Source organism: Culex pipiens, chromosome 3, assembly GCF_016801865.2.
Source record: "Culex pipiens pallens isolate TS chromosome 3, TS_CPP_V2, whole genome shotgun sequence".
In the NCBI taxonomy this organism is placed as follows: Eukaryota; Metazoa; Arthropoda; class Insecta; order Diptera; family Culicidae; genus Culex; species Culex pipiens.
Window position 1 is genome coordinate 42121198 of NC_068939.1, and position 20510 is coordinate 42141707.

At 36.4% G+C, this 20510-nt stretch overlaps 1 protein-coding gene across 4 annotated transcripts in view; it reads right to left on the reverse strand.

Moving 5' to 3' along the window:
- The window catches only part of LOC120412380 (protein vein), a 102373-nt gene extending 88738 nt beyond the window's left edge, over window positions 1–13635 (reverse strand). For 2 of the 4 annotated variants that reach the window (XR_005604808.2, XM_039572806.2), the window contains exon 1: window positions 12220–13632. The gene's annotated coding sequence lies outside the window, so the exon portion shown is untranslated. Of the gene's footprint in view, window positions 1–12219 lie in introns of all 4 variants that reach the window. The other 2 variants (XM_039572805.2, XM_039572807.2) reach the window with 2 other exon arrangements.
- Between the last annotated feature and the right edge of the window lie 6875 nt (window positions 13636–20510).

Genomic DNA, 20510 nt, shown 5'->3' on the forward strand with positions numbered 1-20510 from the left:
AAAATTTAAGTGAAATCAGCTGACGAATTCCCCTGCGTTTCGAATCATTTTCAGCATGTTTGGGCTTATTCAAAAATCCCTTGACTTTTTAAAAATTTTCGGTGTACAGTACTGCAAAAAGTTTTTTTTTTGCTAAAATTTTTGTTTTCGTCAAATTCTACTTTTTTTGAAAATTAATTGTTACAAAACAACTGAACTAGTGTAAAATTCATTTTAATAAACTTTTTTCATTTAAATTTTAAGACTATGGCTTGTTATTTCTAATTTCATATTTACTCTACAGTTTGATGTGTTCAATTCTTAAAATCCTATAATTTCAAAACATAAAATCTTCAAAACGTGAAATCTTCAAATCCTTAAATTCTCAAATCTTGAAAACATAAAATTTTTAAATATCAAAATTTTCAATATACAAATCTTTATTTATATTTTTTAAATCTTCAAATGTTAACATTTTTCATGAATTCAAAAAGAACGTTAAAGATAAAATATCAGTGGAATTTCCTGATCGCTACCAAAAAATATAATGGTAAATTGTTTTTTTTTTATTATAAAAAATATTAATGTTGTCAAAAGTCAGCTTTTGATCGTCTACTACCCTTTTTTTGAAAATCTTTGGACACAGATTAAAAAAAAATAACTTTAGATTGTCAGATCAATTTGAATTTTAAAATTAATAAGCAAAAAATATTACAACAAACTTTTAAGGAAAAACCTTTACAATAGTTAAAAGTCGGTTGAACATGTCATTTTCAATATAAATGAATATTGTTGTACAAGGGACCATCCCCAAACCACGTGGACACTTTTTTTGGAAATCTAAACCCCCCCCCCCCCCTCATCGTGGGACAATTTCCATACAAATACAATCTTTTTTGTATGGAGCGTGGACAATCGACCACACCCCCCCCCCCACCCCCCCACAGAGGTGTCCACGTGATTTATGTGATTTATGGATGGTCCCATATGGGCAATTCTATACCAACTCACACGAAATCGGGAAAAGTTGCCCCGACCCCTCTTCGATTTGGAGTAACTTTTGTCCCTGATCACGAATCCGAGGTCCATTTCTCGATTTATCGTGATGGTGGAGCGGTACGACCCCTTTAATATCTCTGGATTTTTACTAAGACACGTTTTCAGTGATTTGTTGTTCGACACCATGAATAGATAGACATTTTGTGTCAACTGCTTTGTGACTTGGCCCAAATAGCAAATTTATTATTATGTCCCTGATTTTTCTGTTTTTTTTTAAAAGATGTGTGTTAGCCTTTCAACAATTTATTTTTTTAAGAGATTTTATCAAAACCAAAAACATGATGATAAAGAACATTTCTGAACATTCTAACAAATGATACAAACTTTAAAAAACCAAATAATTGTAAAAACAAACGTTGTCGTATATTTGTTTAGTCATTGGGAAGGCTCCCTAAATGTTCCAGGCCAGATTTCATGAAATCATCTGATTTTGATTAATATAATATATTGAAACATTTTAATTTGTAAATTATTTTAAAGTGCTAGAAGCATTCCATTTAGATATAGAAAGGCCTATTTAATTGTATTATTACATTCATCATTGTTTTTTTTTTAATATTTTCACTGCGGTTCAATTTAAAGGATTTCATTTCAAATTTTATGCCAATTTTCTAAAAAAATCTCAACGTGCCGACTTGTTGCATGCATGGAGTGTTCCAAGACCCCACGTTTTCCCACTTGCAAAGTCCACCCTCCCCCTACCCTGCTCCTCCTCCCCCCTCCTCAATTTTCCCACCAAAAATCCACCCATGCCCTCAAACAAAGCAACCAAATTGTATGTGGCGGCATCATCGTAGCAAGCGGAGCATAAAACCACACCGAAAATCTGCCGAAATAAAAGCAACAACTTCGAAATGAACCAAAAAAAAAGAGCGAGAAACAAAAAAAAAAAAGAACTTGCTCGGGTCCAACTTTGCGGCAGAACATCGACCCCCCTCTCGCTCGTTGGCACTGTCTCTGTCTGACTGTCCGTGTGCGTCAGACAGTCAGTCCCTCTGTCTGTGTGTTCTCTCCGGTTGGATGTTTGCGTGTATAGTTGAAACAATTGGTTGTGTGTTTGTGTGGGGGCTAGGCCGTGAATTTTCGAAATATTGGATGATTACCACTTCGGGGGTACCTGTTATAACACGTCTTAATTAACTCAATTTTGGCAGATTCTACTTAGCGAAAACAACCGAAACTGAGCCGATATGATACAGACGATACTGTTGGCGGAGAACTGTGAACGTAGCTTTTTTATTGGAAGAGATCGATTTTTTGAGATTTTTAGATTGCTGAATTTTTATTATTTTTTTGATGGCTGATGAGTTTTTTTTTTATTTCATAAGGCTGGTACAAATATTTTTAAAAGCTTTTTTCACTCATGGTCGTCCGTATGTGTTTGTAAAAATGCAAAAATAATTATAAGAGATTTCCATTGGAATATCGTTTCAGCTAAGAGTTTCGAAATAAATTTGGAGAAATTTCCATCAATGGTGTCCGGGCATTGCAGCTGCACTTAAAAGAATGGACCAGGTCCTTTATTTCAGGGCAAAATTTCATTTGCAAGGAACACAATTGGGATAAGCATCTTAATCAAAGAGTGATCCAAATTTGATTTGATAGCTTTTTTTATTATAACTTAAATTTGTTCAACAGTTCAGAATGCAACTTGGTTGTTAAATTATTGAAAAAAAAGTTAAAACATTTATTTTGATCCAAAGCCTCGAAGGCAAATTTCTAAACTTGAAATGTTACCAACAGAATTATTAATTCTAATAATTGTTAACATGTTTTTAACGAATCATTTATCTCTGTTTTCAATATTGAAAAAATACATTAAATAATGCATAAAACATTACCATTTTCATTTTCATTTCATCATAATCGTTCCGACCAATCGTTGTTCGACTGTCGTAAATTATATCATTATACCTGATGTCAGTCAATCTTGCCTAGTTTCGGCCGTATCGGCTCCCCTCCCACTAACATTTACACACAAGATCCTCTGTAATTATTAAGTCAAATGTAATTACAAAAGCCGACTCGGTCCTAACCAGGTCCCAGTACCAAAAAGGACCTAATAAAAAAAAAAAAAAAAAAAAAATTGTTTCGGCCGTGAGTTTTGTATATTTTTCCCGCACCCACCACATCAACAACCATCTAAATAAACCTCGGAAAAGTCACTCTTCGTTGCTTACTCTTGTTATAACCTCTCACTCACTCCAAGTCTTCAAAACTCATACGCACCACCACGATAACGTGCTCGAGTTTACGATCGCCCATCCAACACACCCCCCTAAAACAACCCACACACACACCCTCACGGCAATCACTTTGGCAAGGTTTTTCCTTTTAGTTTTTCACACACCCTTTGCTTTGCACCGTTCTAAGCCCCGAACTGTCTTTGCGCGTAGTTTGACGTCGTTATGAGCGCCCTAAACGCTCAACTGCTGCTGCGAGCGATCGCCGAGAGATTGCCCTCCCTCTCTCGAGTGAGAGAGATTACTGAGACAGGGGTTTTGCATACACGATCCTTGCTCTAGGCGCACGGTGATCGAACGACCAAAGAGACAGCCGACGCAGCATCCAGCCGACGCTCGAGGAAAAGTGTGAGATGAAATTTTCCATCTTTCTGGAAGGGAGCGCGCGATCGTCTGCGAGTGCCGATTGTCATCAGCTGTCAGCATGCCGTGTCGTCGTGTAGTGCATTGAGTGTAGGGCTTGATATATTAGACATATTATTCGAATGTTACCTGTTAAAATATTCGTTTTCTAAATCAACATAATTTTACATTACAAAAGAAAATGACAAATATTTTCTGACTATGCCATTATTTGGGTACCACTAAAAATATTGCAAAATGTGAGACCAGAATGTTTATTTTAAAATAAATGTAAGAAGTAGAGCGTCTAATTTCCCGGAGCAACTACGATTTTTCCACAAATTCCCTGGGAAGCTCATCGGAAAAGTATCACAACATGCATTAAACACTAGGGTGGGTCACAAAAGCAAAAAGTTGAGCTAGATCGGATAGGCGGGCAGAATATCATAGTTTCATATCTACAGAAGCTCTCCTGAAATTTTCAGCCAATTCGGTTCAGAATTCGAGGTGCCCAAGTGGGGAAAACTAGTGCGTCCATCCCGGGAATTCCCGGGACAAAAATCCCGGGATTTTTCAAAACCGGGAATTCCCGAATCCCGGGATTTTTTATAATTTGTCCCGGGAATTCCCGAAATTGAAAAAAAAATTAAATTATGGTCTACATACATAGTAATCACAAATAATCGATGAAGCGATAATAGTTTTAAAGCATTAAAATTTGTATTCGGCATATATCAGCATTAATTTGGCTTGTTTGGGAAAATTGCTAAAATTTTAGTTTACAGTTCCGCAAAATGCCTAGCGCTTTAAATATTTTCTATTTATTTTATATATTTTTAAAAGACTGGGTATTATATTAAAGTTTATTTGTGATTTTAAATTTGAAAAAAAAAAATCATATTAAATTATTTTTCATCAAACACCGGCATCTTGGGCAAATCAGGACAAATGTAACGATTAAAAATGTGAACCTGATGAAAATTTTCCAGAAACTGATCAAAATTTACCACTTCCTGATGAAATATTACTGATTCCTTTGACACAAAATCTTTCACCATTCCCTGATGAATATTACCATCATTTTTTCTGTCTACCGATTTAAGCCATTTTTTGTATAATGTTTTGAATTCGTTAGGTTAAACAGGAACATAAAAACAATTAGTACACCGATTTCCACATTTACTGCTCTAAATCTCCTGTACCTATTTAGACTGTAGTTTTCAGTTGACGGTAGTAATTTTGAGATAATTTGTAAAATATGTTTTATATAAAACATGAAATTCAAAACAGGTCTAAAATTTTACATTGACTGGTTTAATTTTATTTGTTGTTGCTTCTTAATTTTAAAGGCATTTTCAAATAAATTTTGCAAGCTTTTCTAGTCATGTAATTTAAAAAAAATATATATACAGTCCAGACTCGGTTATCCTAAGTTTCGATTATCCGAAGGTTTATATAGGACTTCGGATAATCGAATCAGGAACAAAAAAAAAGTTTTTCCTAATTTTTAATTTCCTTACTTTTAACATACAATTCAAGTTCTGCGAACTCCTTTTAGTCAAATTTGAAAAGTTAATTGCCTATTAAATTGAAAAATTCATATATTCAATATTTCAGCACAGCCATTTTGGTCGCCATCTTGTATTTAAAATTTTTGAAGCACTTTAGAGTAATTTAGGGTTTATACTTAAACTCAACAATCAAAAATAAGACAACAAAAAATTTTTTTTTTGTGATTCGATTATCCGAAGTAAAATGTTACCAAGGCCTTCGGATAATCGAGTCTGGACTGTAAATGAAATATATTTATGAAAGACTTTTTTAATTTGAATCACATTGGAATTTAACAATCCAACAAAGAATAAAAACTACATTTTTTTAAGCTATTTTAAAACTGTCATCCTTGTTTAGATTTAGATTAATCACCAATAAATATTATTGAGCTAATTCTACGATTTTAAGCTTGAAAAACATAACAAATATTATCAAAACATAGATTATATGACTTTTTTAAAAAAAATCCCGGGATCCCGGGTATTCCCGGGATTTCAAAAATATTTTTCCCGTTTCCCGGGAAATTCAAAACCCGGGAAAATTGGACGCCCTAGGGAAAACGGCACTTTTTATACTTTATTGTTCTAAAAGTAGAAAAAATGGACCGGATAACATACTGTGTAAGCTGTTTATAGATTTTTTATGGGGAACACTTTTGTAGAACATCACGCAACGATCTGAGCAGAACTGGCTTAGTTATAAGTGGTTTAAGCTAAGTTGTTTTTCCACGGTTAAATCTAGGACTAAAGTATAGTCTTTTTATCTTGTCGGTCACTATGATCTGCGAATATTTTTTTTTGACATGAATTTGATTTAGAAAATAATTAAATAAAACATTTCTGATAAAGCGTCCAATTTCCCGGGGTTACAAATTTCCCGGGAAACGGGAAATTTTCAACTAATTTCCCGGGAAATACCGGGAATTCCCGGGAAATTTTAAATATATTGAAAATTGTTCTGAACTTGGTTCTGATTAATAATATGCATCAAAATTTTATAGGACAGCGACTTTAATGGTTAAAATAAGTGTGAAAATCAAATTAAAAAAAAATATCTCAGGTATTTTTTGATTGGAAGTATTTTTTTATCAAAGTGTTAAGACAGTGAGTAAAATGAATCCTCCTTATTTTTTCAAAAAAATATCAAAATTCTAATGGAAACAGAAGTCTAATCAACTGAGAACAATCCAAAATGCCTTTTTCTGCATTGATAATCAAATTTAACATGTTTGGACTCATTTAAAAATATTTTAACTTTTTTTAAATTACAGTGTACAGCACCGCGAAAACTTTTTTTTCTTGCAGAAATAAAATTTTCGTCAGTACTTAGAAATTTTGGAAATCAATGATTGCAAAACAACTGGACAGGTGTGCATTTTAAAGCACTTTTTTCATTCAAGTGTTGACACTTGGCCTGTAATTTCAATTTTCTACTTTTTTATTGTTTGCCAACCCCCCCCCCCCCCCTCCCACGACTTTGATCAGAGTCGAGGGAAATAAACTTTAAAAAATATTTTCAAAGGCCTAAGGGGTTAATATATTTTTTAACAAAATAACACCAATAATTATATGAAAAGCATACCTGCATTGTAGGAAATCATATTCATTAGGCAAGATCTATTTCCAGTTGTTTCAGGAATTAATAATATCAGAAATAAATGTTGATATCAAAATTTCTAAACTAAACAATAAATTTAATTGAACAAAATCTTGTTGAGTTTTTTCTTATAATATTTTTTTTCAGAGCATTTAAAAAAATGGTTCCAAAAGGTTTAGAAAATGTATACTACCGCTTGAATTTCGGGAATTCCCGGGAAATTTAAAAAAAAAATCCGGGAAATCCCGGGAATTCCTGGGAAATTTTTTCCCGGGACGGGAAATTGGACGCTCTAATTTCTGAAAAAATACCCTGTGTTCAATACGTCAAATGCTGTATCAAGTAGGCGAATACTTGTTTTACCCATAATCCGACAAAATACTAAATAATATTTTAATTAATCATAAATGGCTTTTTTCAATTAAATTCAAAGTTCCAACACCTCAATCTATTGTAAAATTTTCTGAGGATTCCGAATATGTCAAAATTGAGACCAAAAAGTGCCGCTATGGAGGCCTACCAGGGCAAAAACTAACGTTGTAAAATGTTTGTAATAGAAAAATCGTTAAACTATGAGAAAAACTGCGATTGGCCAAAAAGTTAATACCGTAGGCTTATAGTCCATGAAATTCCGTAACTTTTGACCTATGGGAGTATGGGTGTTGCAGGCTGTTGCAAAAAGATATTGAGGCTTTAAAAAAATAAATTTTTAACAGTAATTTGCTTCGCTATGAGAAAAAGTCAAACCAATCCTGGATGTCTATAGCACATTTTGAAGGTTTCAAAAGACCATTCGAATGCATCTAAAAGAGTTGGAATTGATGAAGTTTTACGGAAATGCGAGCAATTTTAAGATTTTCATGTTTTTTGGACCTCAAACTTCAATGACCGTTTTACCCCACTTCCCTTTGTCGTAGAGGGCTCATATTTGGCATGAGTTCATCTCATGTATAGACAAACAAACCCTGAAAGTTTCATCCAAATCGGAGCACCTCGATACGACCTGTTTCACATCGGTGAAAAACTCGCTCTTATTGAGAATATTAATTTGCCGAATTTTTTTACAATCAAACCAAGTGTATCAGTCATATTTTGAACACAAACCTCCTGGAAAACCCCGAGATGCAGAAATAGGAAACGCAGTCGAAATAAAATCCGCTCATATTCATGCAAAATGACAAGACGCAGCGCTGCTCGCAGACAGAAAGAAACGATCAAGAGCCGTGCTAAAAAGTCTCGACGCGGGCCAGCGCGATGAAAAACCATCATCGTGGTCTCCTCAAGCCAAAAGAGTAAATATAGATCACCGTGCGTCCGTCGGATGTCGGTCCGGTCGGGGGGGTTCTTACGCGGTGGTGCCGCTAGCCAACCAGTAGTCCCGCGAGTAGACTTTTGGTTTGCCGTCGGTGCGTTACCGGGTACCGTCTAAGGACGTTGCATTGGACTTTATCTTCGAACTTTAAAAAAAATCCGATTTCGTTAAAGTCACATCTGTTTACGGTAACTTTCCTCCGCTGTGTAGTCACCGTCGGTCGATCACTTGCTCAAGCCAATCGAGACCAGGGGGCGCCAGGTAGCAGGGAACCGCGGTGGTGTGGCGGAGACTGCACGGCAGATCCCGGCAGGGAAGGACCAAAGGAAAAACGGCCGCCGGTGGCCACCAGCAACGGTTCATCCTGCCGCCGCCGTTTATTTGCGCGCCAAGAGAGAGCCAAAGGAGATCGGCGGGAAAAGTCCGACTGCGTACCTTCCTCTTCAAATGTTGGGCCGGGGTTTGGGACGTCCAACAGACAGATGAGTCCCTGGAGGGAGGGGGCACTGCGGGGAAGGACGGCAAGTGATGAAAATTGGTTACGATGTTTACCAGAAACGTTCGGACGGCGGCGGCGGCGGCATGTTTATGTAAAAGAGTGAGAGTTGTTGGTTGGCTCCTGGCAAAGAATACACACACACCCCATCGGGATCGGTAACAGCAGCAGCCAGCCAGCAGCTCAGCAGTGGGATGATCTTGAGATGCAGCGTGAAAAGTGAGTGAAAACGCAATCGATCCTGCCAGGCGCAACGACGACGACGACGACGAGGTGTGGTGTGAAAATGTGCAACCGACGGCGTCGACTGACGGGGTTTCGAGCAGGGTTGGTCGTGTTTCGAGAGTTGAGTTTTTGTTTTTGCATCGGGAGTGTGATGAGTTTGTTGGTTTGAGGTAGCATGCAGTCATGACTAAGAAAACTTACGAAAGTTTGCTCAAAATGCAATTTTTTTCCAAAACTTAGTTAAAACAAAACAGTTTTTCGAAGATTAAAAAAATGTTAATAGGGGAACCATACCCATTATCAGCCAATTTCTATTATCGGCCTATCAGCACTTTGATCATGAATTACACCTTTCATAAAGTGTTTTTAACTGTTCCAAAGTAATAAATAGCTCAAATAAAAGTGAGCAAGCAACTCTCCATTGTGGATACATCTGGAAATGTTGATTTAATAGCGAAAAACGGCAAAAGTGATGAGAATTGGTCGAACGGCTAAGAGTGATTAAAATGGGTATATTTCCCCTATATGCAGAAAAATTAAAATCGTTTCTTTCTTGATAATATCATCGCGTATGAATTCGCCAAAAGTAAATTTTCCACCAATTTTCGTTTTTTAAAACGCATTGGAAAGAAGAACTCTTAAAATTTAAGAATATTTTAGGGTTGGAAGTGTGGTTTGTTTTATGTAACTTTGTCTGTGTTTTTCACTAATATTTTCTTTATTATATGTAAAAATTAGCATGCAGCATTTTTTGTACTGTCCCAGACTATGCATCTAAGCATTTTTAAATCATTTAAATGATAATGGGTTAAACTTTACACTGCACAGACTCAATAATTTCACAAACAATATTTTTCAAATGAATTTTATCCAGAATTGTATCGTTCATTCTATTTAGTCATAGTACTGTTAGTTTCTTACTAAAACATAGTTAAAGAAATAGTTAAATGTGTTTTATTTGATAAGAAACATAATAAACTATCTCTGTTTGCATAAATGTCCCATATGCATTTGTATCGCTTTTGAGTTAATGATACAGGTTGGTTTTCAGAAAAGCTTGGATATTCTGTACATTTTTCAATAAAACCGGAGGAAATCCACCTTATGTGTGGGACAATCTTCTATTGCGTTTTTCTCAGCTTACTTTTTCTGCACATGGGACCATGGGACATTTATGCGATCAGATGCAGTTAACAGCCTTAATTAATATAGGACTGTTTGCACATTTATAAAAAAAAACTAACACTCTTTTTGATAAATTTTCATAGAACACTATGACTACCAAAGTTACACAGGAATTTGAAAAATTAGACGTACATTTATCCAACAACACTCTGCCGAGTAAGATCAATACTAAGAGTGCTGAAAAAATCGAGTTTTGCAACGAGTGATTCATAACAAATATAAATCACGAGATATATTTAGCAATTAAAAATTAATTTAAAAATATAAATCCCTTCGGCCCTGTACAAATATTTTTGGAAAAATTCAAATTGAACTTGTTTCTTTGGACAAAGTTCATGCTTTCCCGCAAGTTGAGCCTCGTAAAAAAATTGTGGGTTGTTGTTGTTGGCCTAAAAACTTTGGAGCAATACGAGAAAAGGGCGCATAAATATTTTGACAGCTGGAACTATTTTGCAATATCCAAGCCAACAGGTTACTTTTTCACAAAACTCTAAATGTTAAACAATAGTAGGCCTTTTCAGCTACCTTTTAAACCTGCGGGTTTTGTCAAATAGTTACTTGTTGGCTAGGAAATAGCAAAATAGTTCAGGTTGTCAAAATGCGCCGTTTTCCAATGTTGCTCTACAACTTATTTGTGAAGGAAAGAGTATATTATTTGCCAGAAAACAATCCTTTTTAGTTGAAAAATTAAATACTGGAATTATTATTTTTGAAATTGTCCTGCACATTGTTTTTTAAATAAATTTTAAGACGTTTAAGGTAGGTAATATCCACATTATAATTTTTTCATTAAAATTAAATGTGAGCAATCGCACATAAACTTGAGCAATCGTTAGATATCACTCTTAGAACAGCTCGTTAAACTGAAAATTACCGAATTTGGTGAAAACTTACTGAAATTTGGTAATTAAGTTCAACAACCGAATTCGGTAAAAAAAAATCTAAGTGTGTACACAATGAGAAAAAGTTTAATTTTGAAAGGTTTAAAATTGTACCCAAGTTTAGACATAGTTTTACCTCAATCGTAGGTAAAATTTCACATGAAAAGGTTAAGATTAGATTTATAAAAAATGGTAAAATTACAATTGTTAAATCTAATATTACACACTCAGACTTTTTTTACCGAATTCGGTAGTTGAAAAATCGGTAAAGTTTAGATCGGTAAACCATCTGTCAAATTGTACAAAATTTTACCGAATTTCAGGTGTACGATGAGCAATAACTTCATTACCGAAGTTTTGACCAAATTCGGTAAATTTCAGTTTACCGAACTGTTCAGCAGTTGAAAATTCGGTAAATTTTATCGAATGTGGTAAAAAATCTATGTGTGTACATATTTTTCATATTTCATCACCACCTTAGTAACATTTTTAAACACACAAGTTTCATGATATTGCTGTTGTTGATTTTATTAGGGGAACTTTAACCCTGATGGTTCTGAATACCCCCATGTATTTATAACAATAATGCTAATTACTTTCGATTTAATTTACAATCGCCATCTTTCTCAAGCTCTCATAACAAAATAACAAAAACTTTGAAACAACCGTGATCAATTGAACGAAGTTGACGTTCTTTGTTTTTGGCCATTATTGTTCATATCAATGACTTTTGCCTTCGTTTAAATTACAAGGACATTGCCACCCTGTGATGCTAAAAGTTTGAAAGTATGTAGTGCACTGAGCGAAGTTTGTTTTGCGCCCACCGCGTGATTTGAACCGTTGACATCTGGATTGTGAGTCAAGTGGCAAATTCTACTACATTCACAATTTCACTTCGGATAATCAAATATTCGAATAATCCAGTCTAGACTTTAATTCTAAAACTACATCATTACAGCGTGATCAAGAGGTAAGACCAAAAAACAGTCAAAGCATTGAAATTTCAGATTTTTATCAATATCAGAAGTATAGTTCAAAAATCGAAAAAAAACAAATTCCGTTCTGCATTGTAGAACAGGTTGAACATAAATTCCATCCCAAATTCTTCGAAAGAATTGCAAAAAGAGCTAAACACTGCACGCCACATTTGAATCACTCACTTTCCGCTGAACAACTTCACGTCACAATCAACAACCTGCATGCGTTCAATCTACTTCAGAAACCTGAACGGAAATGACTAATGTCTCTGGCGGTGGCAACCCGACGAAATCACCCCCTTATCAGCGGCGAATAATAGGCGAATCGCCGTTCGTCCTTCACTTCTACTTTTCGCCGTAACCTTCGTACCTTTTCTGACGTTTCCGTTGCGTCGTCGATTTGCTGGACTGCAGCCGTGTAGTCTTCTTCGCTCTTCCTAGGCACAACACAGACGATTCGATTCTTCTTCCTCTAATGCACACATTAACTTCGAGAAGGGTATCCCCGTGTATCTTTCACTCTAGCTCACTCACTTGCATGCACTCACTGCTGATCATGCGATCTTTCTTCTCTCTCGCTCTCGCTTCGTGCCCTAGATCTTCGTCGTGATCCACAAACCCTGTGAACGATTGTGAAAAAAGTGTGTCTGATCTCACGACGATATGTCTCACTGGGCCCGCCTTCGCCGTCGCCGCACACCTTTCCTCGCCGTGCGCCTGATGATCTTGCCTCACTTCACTGATGATCTTCTGTGTTGATTTTCCTCGTGCGATTATTCAACTCTCGTGCAAGATTTATCATTTGTGTACTCGCTCGGCGGCGCACTCACACCTTCGCGAGGTGACTCATTTCACGGTTACTTACGGGGTAAAAAGTGTAACTTTTCCTCACCAGATTCTGACCTCTTCGCGGACACACACACACTCGCGCTCTTCGTCACCGTCGTCGTTGTCTTCTGCCTCGCAAAATTGACTAATTTTATTTTGGGGTTACGCGGTACAATTTTCACATTGGCACCCACAACCGCAACACAACCGAGAGGACTGGTCACATTTTCACAAATACGCACAACGGTCGCGCACCGGTTTGTTGGTTCGATCGCTCTGGGCTGGCGTTTCTTCGTAGAATCTGTCTCAAGCTCTACACACCTTTCGGCCACGCGTTGTGCGAAGTGCTGCAAAGTCCGTCAGTCAGTACTACAGCTGAGAGAGCTGACCCTCCAATGTCGCGCGCACGCAAAACCTTATGTAACGGATTCTCGGCCGTTGCGGAATCGACGACCTGATCGACCCGCACGTGATCTTCGTCCTCCTTACGCCAGGACCTGCAACAAACTGCTCGACGTCGAAGAACTGCTGCTTCTCTCTTCTCTGCTCTAGACAATCACACACGCCAGGGGCGGCTTCCTAGTAGTTCGGGGTTGGCACTCCGGTTCGGTTCGGTGGTTCACTATCGACTGAACCGGCCTCGCCGTTCGCCTTCGTCGACTGGGGTTCCGGATGCGACGACGACGACTGTGTCTTCTTCGACGAAGGTGGCGTCGCGACGTCGGGAAAATCTTGAACGCAGAACGCGCGCGCGACTTGACGAAACACACACCGCCTCTCCCTCTCACGAAGGAAAAAACTTGCTCTCTCTCCCGCTCTCTCTCTCTGGTTTCCCTCGGGAGAGTGATTAATTTCTCACGACGCGCGTGTGATACGCGCGCGGCGTTGCAAAGTCGGAAAAACTGTGCGGCTTCAATTTCACCATTTGCGTAGCCGCTGCTGCTGTTGCTTGCGATCACGCTGGCGGACGAATCTGAACTGAACCGAACCGAGGAGCAGAGCATGCTGGCAACTGAGCTGGCACTGTAACGCACGGTGGCCCGAGTGGGGGGAAATAACAAAACAAGGGGGATTAAATTTTGGGAATTTGGTCACAATACAACTTGTTTCAGAGAGGTAAGACTCGAAAATACAAACTTAAAAAAAAGAATTAAAAGTCGTAGTACTGAAAAGTTGAACATTTAAGTACTGTTAGTATTGGCGATGAAAAGTAGGCCGTTTCGTCATTTTAGAATGACTGGGAAAGTTATTAATTTTTATCATAGTTTTGAATTTCCCAGGAAACGGGAAAAATATTTTTTGAGTCCCGGGAATTCCTGGGATTCCGAGAAATTTTTGAAACAGTAATAAAATCTATGTTTACATTTTTTTAAGTTTTTATAGCTTGAAATCATAGAATTAGCTCAATACTATTAATTAGTGATAATCTACCCTTCAATTTTTGGAAAGGTCTTTGGAAAGGTCTTTTGATTACACATCCAACGATTGGTCGCACGGTAGATCCGGACAACGTTTTCATCAAAATATATGTGAGATCCGGCCTCTAAAAAGTGTATAAATAACACTTAAGTTGTTATAACTTTTGATAGGATTATCACATCTTCAACGTTTTGAGGTCATTCGAAAGGTTTTTAAAACACCTTTCTAAAAATGAATAGCATGACGGGTTTTCTTACAAAAACCACCTTTATTACAGTCTTTCAAAGTTAAGCTATAACCGTTTTTTTAGCATAACTTTTGAAGTACTTTTCTTAACTTCATAATGTCAACTAGGGTTTAGGGGGACCAAATTGGGTCAGCCAGTCCGGAGATAATCGTGTGCATATTTTTCAGTGCACAGACTTACAGACATACACACGCACAGACATTTGTTCAGACCTTGTTTCTGAGTCGATAGGTATACGTGAAGGTGGGTCTACGAGGTCGAATAAAGAAGTTCATTTTTTCGAGTGATTTTATAGCCTTTCCTCATAGAGGTGAGGAAGGCAAAAATCGAAACATCATGCGAAAAATGCAAAGCTGTTTTAATTCGTTACATTTTTCCTGATTTTTCCCAGATGGCGATTTTGGATGAAAATAAATTATATTGATATTTTTTTCAAATTTAAAATCATAAATTTACGAAAATATAATACCCATTTTTTAAAAATACATAAAATTTAACAGAAAATATTTAAATAGCTATGCATTTGGCGGATCTGTAAAATTACATTTTAATAATTTTCCCTGATAAGCCAAATTAATGCTTATATATGCCCAATACAAATTTAAATGCAAGGGTCCTGATTATCAGTTCAAAGATCAGAAATCACTCACTCGTCACCGAATGAATCTTTGCCGACTGGAGCAGGCAACCATTCGCGAGCGAACACTACCCGCTCTCTGCCAGCGGCTCGCTCAATCGCTTCACTCAGCGAAACAAATACATCGTGAATTTCTTTTTCTAATCCGCCCATCAACTCGAGTCATACACGAATGTGCTCAGAGAGGAGAGAGCCAAAAAAATACAAGCGCGGTGCTCATTTGGCCTACACTACCACAGTTTGCCGTCAATTAGAATTTGGTATGGTGGAAATTGCTGCCAAATGTGTCTTTGATGTTAAGTTAACTACAAAATTGCAAAATATTATTGATATCTGTAATTTTGGAAGGTTGAATATTATCTCTTTTATGATGTAATTTTACCTTAATTTAGACTGAAAATGAGACATTACACAAGAAAAGTGGTAAAATTACACATTTCCAGAGGTAAAAATACACCTTTTTCTGACATAAAAGATGTACCCCTTCCCAGATGTAATATTACCATGATTTTTTTTTCTGTGTAGTGATTGGTTTGGACAAACGGTAGGAATACATCAGAGCAGTTTTTCGTCGCTCTAGATTTGTGCTCGCGAGTGACTGAGTCTTTTTGGAGCAATCAGGACCCTTGTTTAAATGTTTTAAAATTAATATCGATTATTCAGTATTCATCCGTTTGTCTATTTCCGCAATCAAAACTGAATTTCTACTCCAAAATTTGATTTTTTTCAATTTCGGGAATTCCCGAGACAAAATATGAAAACTCTCGGGATTCGGGAATTCTCGGTTTTGGAAAAAAATGTGTATGTGTGTATGTGATTGTTTATTTTGTTATGCTCCAACTTCTTACCAAGTTTGCTCAGAAGATTTGGTTTGGTATCGCATACATTGCTATTGATTTTTGAATCTGAGTTTATCCGTCAGAATTGCGCAAAGTGTCAAAATATTGGATTTTGGTCATATTTTGGGTTTCTATTAAAATAATTATCATTAAAATGCATGATGATTTTTTTAAATGTCTTTTTACCGATATTTCATGCGCGAGAGAGGAGAGAACTGTGCCTTCCGATCATGTCTCTTGACGAGCGTCAGAAGATTTTTTTTTATGAAGATTCTTCCATCGCTGCTCTTAACAATTTCGTCTGTTGTCTGCTATCTTGTGACTATCTTTGGAATAATACTAATCTCTCCGGAAACTATTCAATTTATTTCATAAAAAATAATTTAATTATTAAATACTAACTTAAACTCTTTTGTCAAAAGTTCAGTCACTTTCACCTACTCGGGCTCTTAGAAAACGTTCTCCACACGCTCCATGCTCGTCGTCATCGTAGCCGGTCCGTTCTCCTGCTTGTGGTGCTGCTACTGTGCTCATCCGCGCGTTGACGATGATTCTACTCGCCACGGCTGCCCAACCGTTGGTGAACCCCTCGCCATAGTCGTTTCCAGCACTGCTGTTGGGCCCAAATCGCAAGCAGATCAACCCGTCAGAACCGGCCGCAAAGTGGTGAAACCGTCATCATCATCATCATCATCATCAGCTACCGGCAACATATGGTGTGTATTGCTGACTGGGCTGGCTGAGCTGATTGGGTTGGGAAAATTGGCGGTACCTACCGTAAAGCCCGCGTATAAAGATGATGAGGAGCTGTGAAGAGTTGAAGGTGGAGCGAGCAAATTAATCGGAAGAAACAAACACCAGTAGCAACAACTCCGGCCAGCAGGGGCAAACAAGCGGGGATTGGGAAGCGATTTGAGTTTTCTTGGTTTTGGAGTTTTGGATTTGCGGGTGCGCGCATCCCACCGTTATTCGCCGACCGCGATGCTGCTGGCGCGCGAGCGAGCACGCGGTGTCACTCAACAGGAAGGCAAGACTGGACAAGAAACGGCAAAGGGGTGCGTAAGGTGCGTCCACGTGGGACTGTGGCATGTGTTGCATTTGGCAGTGTTGCCAGGACAACTTGACTGATATTCTTTTTAAGAGATTTTTTTTATCTTGCTATGGCGTTATTATTTTTGTGTTTGTTCAAAAATGTTGTTTCAAAAATTTACGTGTTCTTTTCAATTAGGATGGTTTTGTTCTTATGAAGTTGACACTATTTATTTGCTCTTAAATGTACTGTTTATGAAAACAAAAATATGATTAAAATGAGAAATCAATATAGCTTCTTGTACAATAGTAAGTCTTTCAATCCATCATTTCGTCTTCATCGAGACGTCTCGTAAAACCCGAAAGCAATGCAAATCATTTTATCGCCCATCACCAACATCCAAAAACTGACCCCACTTAGAAGAAGTCCTAATCGCACCCTACTTCCTTTCTCTTGGTTTCCCTTTTCTCTAGTAGCCAGTATAAGCGACTAGCCTGAGATTTTTTCCCCAGCGTGAAAAATCTGTCCCGCCTGCGTTTATATACGCTGAAGCATAATAAATATCGATAAAATAGCCAGACTTTCGGACACCAGAAGTTTATTGATTGGAACATTCTTTTTTGTTTCTTCTCCGTTTCCGGCGATTCTGCTAAGAACTACTTTATACTTGGCTAGTTCTAGCTTGCAGTTCGGCTTGGAGATACTAGCGCACGAGTTGAGATCGATTACGATGGCTATCAGAGGTCAATGAATTCGCAATCAATTCCACGCGTTGGATTATGTGTTTTTTTTTTTGCTGGCAAATTCGTTTGAGCAATAAAAATTGGGATGCCAACATGGACTGGCTCTTTCGACAGTTTTTAATCAATTGAGTGTTGGAAAAACAACACACCAGACTAAGCTATCAGATAACGTAAAGTTTTCCAACCGTTTTATTGAATATTGACAAATTCTAAGTAAGGCGCTTAGGAAGAAAAAGATTTTTTTTAATTTTTGGTGAGCGATTTCATTAAAAGAAATCTTGAAATTCCACATCAAAAAACAAAAAACAAAAAACAAAAAACAAAAAACAAAAAACAAAAAACAAAAAACAAAAAACAAAAAACAAAAAACAAAAAACAAAAAACAAAAAACAAAAAACAAAAAACAAAAAACAAAAAACAAAAAACAAAAAACAAAAAACAAAAAACAAAAAACAAAAAACAAAAAACAAAAAACAAAAAACAAAAAACAAAAAACAAAAAACAAAAAACAAAAAACAAAAAACAAAAAACAAAAAACAAAAAACAAAAAACAAAAAACGAAAAACAAAAAACAAAAAACAAAAAAAAAACAAAAAATAAAAAAACAAAAAACAAAAAACAAAAAACAAAAAACAAAAAACAAAAAACAAAAAACAAAAAACAAAAAACAAAAAAAAAACAAAAAACAAAAAACAAAAAACAAAAAACAAAAATATAATAATGCCTTACCAAGACAAAAAAAATATCTAAAGAAGAGTATCAGTGAAGTTGTTTGTTTATTTAACCTGGCAACACTGCCAAATGCAACACATTCCAACTTGGTTTATAACTAGATTTAATGAATATTGTTTTTAATTATTATGTTTTAGAAGGATCCTTTATAGAAAAAAATATCAAATGTGTTGGAAACACAAAAATGGGCACGAGCTTGTCCATGCATTTATTTTTAAATATTAACAAGCCTTACCCGACAAACTTCGTGTTGTCATTTTTTCGCTCCTTGACGTTTTTAGCCTCCTGTGATCAACATTTGATTTTACGCAACTTTTCCCATACAGTCTGCAGATCTTCCGGAATCGGTTCCAGAGTGGCCAAAGTTGCAACTTTTTAGCGTAAGAACCTTCCTTGGGCTTATACGAACCCAACGCAGCAAAGAGCGCTCCGATCCGACTTTCCGTTATCAACTGATGCGCGTTCGAACAAAACCGTCGAAATTTTATATATATATAGATTAATTAAATATTAAGTAAGGTTACTTTTTTATTATGCTTGAAACTATGACTTACAAGAACATAGAAATTTAGAAATGATTTTCATTAAGTGTCACGTTAAAAATTGTTGAACAAAGTTTATAGTTGATTGTAAAAAACACAAAATTAAGTATTAAGGTACATTCTGCAATTTTAGAGAAGATTTTCAAGGTTATTTTTACATTTTTAATGTTTTTAATATTTCATGTTTTGCAACTATGGTACCGTCAGTGGGGGTGAATATGGGTCAAAAAACGATACACCTCTCGTAATTTCTTAATAACAAAAACAATTGAAATAACATCGAAAATCATTCAACGTAGATTTGTTCTTAGATAGTTTACTAACAGTTTCCCAAAATATGGTGGATTTGATGAACACTACCTTAAATGCCAATAGTTTGAAAATTTACCCAATCTCACCCCTTAGAGGGGGTGACATTGGGTCAAATGGAACTAAAATGATGCTCAAATACAACGAAATGGTACAAGGGTAATTCTCCGCCAACTCACACAGCAGTTGCCCCGACCCCTCTTCGATTTGCGTGAAACTTTGTCCTGAGGGGTAACTTTTGTCCCTGATCACGAATCCGAGGTCTGTTTTTTGATATCTCGTGACGGAGGGGCGGTACGACCCCTTCCATTTTCGAACATGCGAAAAAAGAGGTGTTTTTCAATAATTTGCAGCCTGAAACGGTGATGAGATAGAAATTTGGTGTCAAAGGGACTTTTATGTAAAATTAGACGCCCGATTTGATGGCGTACTCAGAATTCCGAAAAAAACGTATTTTTCATCGAAAAAAACACTAAAAAAGTTTTAAAAACTCTCCCATTTTCCGTTACTCGACTGTAAAAATTTTTGGAACATGTCATTTTATGGGAAATTTAATGTACCTTTCGAATCTACATTAACCCAGAAGGGTCATGTTTTCATTTAGAACAAAATTTTTCATTTTAAAATTCCGTGTTTTTTCTAACTTTGCAGGGTTATTTTTTAGAGTGTAACAATGTTCTACAAAGTTGTAGAGCAGACAATTACAAAAATTTTGATGTATAGACATTAGGGGTTTGCTTATAAATATCACGAGTTATCGCGATCTTACGAAAAAAAGTTTTGAAAAAGTTGGTCGTCATCGATCATGGCCGTTCATGGTCACCCGCGACAGACACGGACGACGAAACAAAGTGAAACGCAAAAAGTAACTTTTTCAAAACTTTTTTTCGTAAAATCGCAATAACTCGTGATGTTTATAAGCAAACCCCTTATGTCTATATATCAATTTTTTTGTAATTGTCTGCTCTACAACATTGTTACACTCTAAAAAATAACCCTGCAAAGTTAGAAAAAACACGAAATTTTAAAATGAAAGATTTTGTTCTAAATGAAAAAATAACCCTTCTGGGTCAATGTAGATTCGAAAAGTACATTAAATTTCCCATAAAATGACATGTTCCAAAAATTTTTACAGTCGAGTAACGGAAAATGGGGGAATTTTTAAAACTTTTTTAGTGTTTTTTTCGATGAAAAATACGTTTTTTCGGAATTCTGAGTACGCCATCAAATCGGGCGTCTAAATTTACACAAAAGTCCCTTTGACACCAAATTTCTATCTCATCACCGTTTCAGGCTGCAAATTATTGAAAAACACCTCTTTTTTCGCATGTTCAA